The 3,828-nt window shown below is 42.2% G+C and overlaps 1 pseudogene; it reads right to left on the reverse strand.

Annotated features, from left to right (window-relative positions):
- Positions 1–439: 439 nt before the first annotated feature.
- LOC105811201 lies at positions 440–3,443 on the reverse strand (annotated as a pseudogene).
- Positions 3,444–3,828: the final 385 nt, after the last annotated feature.

A 3,828-nucleotide genomic window follows, 5' to 3' on the forward strand; every position in this document is an offset into this window, starting at 1 on the left:
ATTTGTAATGGATAATGAATATTGCTCGGGTCATGGTAATTTTATAAACATAATAAAATCCTTTGTCATGGTTTATCATTAAAAAATTAATGATAACTACAATAAATGCCTAATTTATAAAAGCCCTACATTTGTTCATAGGATTTATATATACAAGCATTACAGTACATTCATTTGAAAGACTAAAACTAGGTTTAAGATCATGAATTGATTTGAAAGGATATTTATAGCCTGGATATACACAAAAAGTAACTATATAAATGAAGAGTCATAAGTTTATATAAATATGGGAAACATTAAATTCTAAAGTATTTTCTCTATGGTATTCATGAATTTTTCACTGTCTAAAAATTCTGTAATAAAATATCTTAGGGTCCATATAACAATCATTAACAAAGTAAAGATTCCATTGAATTCTAAAATGTAGTTTTCGTTGGATTCAAAATGCTGCATAATCATCTGTAGAAGCAGTGTGGGCTAATAACAGGAGGCTTTCGCAGGACTAAGTCCTGACTGTGGCGGAATCCAACCTCTGCTCTCCTGATAACATTGCCGTCTGTCTGCATCTTCTTCGGCTGCATGGTGAAGACATAGAAGTAACCTGGAAGTTTGCAAGGAAAGCCTTTGCTGACCCAGCAGCTAAGCCACTAATGCCCTTTGGTCTAAATTTTTCTCCATGAACCTTCTGTCAGTTCCCATTACCAAAAGTTTATTAAACTCTCTTTCTAAGACAGCATGAGCCTGTGTGTTCTGTGTTGGGAATTATAACAACAGCACCAGTGTGTTGAAATTGGAGGTTTCATCTAAGTCCAGAAGTGCACCATGAATGCACTCTCCCTGAGATTGTTTGCATGTTCTTTAAGACCAATTGACAGAATCCAGCAAATCACTCCATTGTTGCTCCAAATGATGCAGAAGCACATCTTTTATTTCCTTCTGACTTTCTTCTCTTTTTCTTTTCAGTTCTTTTTGATCATAATTTAACCTTCTCAGGCACATAATTCCACACTGGAAACTGTTTCCGTGAAAACTCAGCCATTTTCAGTTGCCATTGAAGGTATTTCTTTGTCCAGTGATCTAGCATCCTAGCATACACAAGACACTCCATGAAATAGCCACAGTACTGAGGAAGGCCCAGGCTGGGGAGCCATTCATTGCCAATCCACTATCGTTCATGTCCCAGTATGTGAGTGTCATTCTGGACATGGGCAGGGTGGACAGGCTCATCAGTGACATGAACTTCTGGGTGGCCAGCTGTAGCTTCAGCCTGTGCAGAAGGTTGCTGATGCCAATTTCACACTGGATCTCAGCATCAGGTAGGGCCAACATGATGGCCCTGTTCTCCATTTTGCTCCACAGGTGGACACAAATCAGGCTGGCTTCCCAATTCGGAGCTCCAGACAAACAACAACAGTTGCCCATCGCCCTGAGCAAAAGGTAAACCTGTTCTCCAGGCTTCCTCTTGCAATTCAGGCTTTTTTTGGAAGTTTACAATATTTTTCAGCCTGCCTTCCGAATTTGCTAAGTCCACAGGCATCCTGAGATGAGTTATCTGTCTCTGAAATACCAGCTTGTCCTAAGGACTCTTTGTCAGTTTGTCCAGGTAGGCCCTTTTCTTTCTTGCCAAATGAGCTGCCATTAGAGGATTTGATGCCCTTCTTCTTTGGGGCTTTGTGGAGTGAGTCCTGGCTACTGTTGCTACTATTAGGATTGCTCGAGAGACCATCCAGGGAGTCTGGGAGTTTCTCATGTCTCTGATGTCCTCATGGCTGACTATCTGCAGCACTCCTTTGTGCAACCTGTCTAACCAGAGGGACTTTGGGGAGGAAGAATGGGAGGTTTCACATTTTATCATTGTCTTATCATCTCATACCTCTCCTCTGGAAGCTGGCAATAGAGTTATGATGCCCAGTCTGCACACTTCCCTAGCTGGACTGTGGGGAATCCTTCTCGGGGTGGAGTGATCGCTGTCTGAAGGGGAGGAGCCGGGAAGTGAGGAGGAAACATAGAAGGGAATGAAGCTCGTTGATCTAAAACGATCAAGATTGTTTAAATTTCCAACAACAGGTGATTTGATCTGAGGAGAGTGTCCTTGTCACCTTCACCGTTACACACATCAACATCACTCTGAGATGTTGTGCTACATTTGCTAAGACACTAGCTTGCTGGGCGTGTTCCCAGTCCTGTTCATTAAGAGTTTGTACGTTGGAGTTTGTATCTCTCAGGACTGTCAGATGGCCATTCTGGGGGCCCTGCAACACTGCACTGGTGCCATAGGAAACTGTGTGCCCCTCTGCTATCGGGAACCTGAAATCTGGACCACTGCCCAAGGGGGGGTGACCATGATGAAATGAAGCACCTCTTAGTCTCATCTGCTCTAGGTCAGCCCTCAATGCTTCAAGGTTTAGGACAGGCTGATTCTTAATCATGTTGCATTTCTTCTACTTTTTTTTTTTTTTTTGCATTTTCAATTTCTCATAATAAAGGATCTGGTCTTCCAGAGCAGCCATTCTCTCCTTCAGATGGATCTGAAGCCTCTCATTACATTCTGAAAGAAATGTACCAACAGTGTCTGATAAATGTTTATTATATTCTTCATTTATTTTTTCTCTCTGCCTTTCCTTGGAAAGCAAAGCCACCCCATGGGCCAGCTTTGCCTCCACCTCTCTGCTTCCCTCAGAGTCTGCTGCAATTTCTGCTCAATTTCAGTCCATCTTGTAATTGGCTGTTTTTATCTTCAGTCTACAGATGCATAGAATCTTTATTTGCAATTTCATTTTCAAGTTTATCATTGAGGATACGTGCAGGTGTGGCTTCATGCTGTGCAGTGAGATAGTGTTTTTCAAGAGTAGTGATTCTCTCTTCCATGTCTTCCTTTTGGGCCATGGCTTCATGGATATCTTGCCGGAATTTTGTGTTCATTTCTTCAGATTTGATGAGATCTTTGTGGTGTTCAAATAATGACTTCAGCGCTTCAAGCACTTCATCTTCTCTGGACACACCTGCTAATGGCTGTGCTTCTCTCTTTACCATAGTCATCCTGAGGGACTGCTCACGCCTAGAGACAAGGCATTCCAAATGCTCCAACAGCAGCCTGGTGTTATTCCTTTCTGCTTTCAGTTCAGAAATTTCTTCTTCCCTTTCAAGCAGCTGTTCCTTGCATACATTGAGTTCTTTAGTAAGTACTGTGAACTCCTGTGGGGGTGCACTGATGAACAGTCTCTGTAAGGAATCTCTTTCATGACCAAACTTGTATTTATGCCAGCATTTCTTAAGACTCCCTTGGTGTGTCGAGATGACGGTCCCTTTCTTCTAGCAAGGAGATCATCAATGGTTCAAAACGTGAATCTGTGTCTGGTTGTAAGGCGGAGGCTTACATGGCTCCCACTTTCTCCTGGGAGGGCTTCTGCCTCCCCTATGGTCAGCATCACCTCACACGTCATCTTGCTCGCTCCTCTCCAGAAGACACAAAACACCCAACATGTATATAAAAATGTGCTCAAACTCATTACTCTTCAGGGAATGCAAATCAAAACCACAATGAGGTATCAGCTCACGCCCGTTAGGATGGCTATTATCAAAAAGATGAGATAAGTGTCAATGAGGGTATGGAGAAAAGGGAATCCTTACACTGTTGGTGGGAATGTAGATTGATGCAGTCATTGTGGAAAACAGTATGGAGGCTCCTTAAGAAATTAAAAATAGAACTCCCACCTGATCTAGCAATCCCTCTTTTGGGTATATATCCAAAGGAAATGAAATCACCACCCTTATAAACATATCTGTGCTGCTATGTTCATTACAGCATTATTTACAATAGCCATGATA

Source organism: Propithecus coquereli, unplaced genomic scaffold (assembly GCF_000956105.1).
Source record: "Propithecus coquereli isolate 6110/MARCELLA unplaced genomic scaffold, Pcoq_1.0 Scaffold231, whole genome shotgun sequence".
Lineage (NCBI taxonomy): Eukaryota > Metazoa > Chordata > Mammalia > Primates > Indriidae > Propithecus > Propithecus coquereli.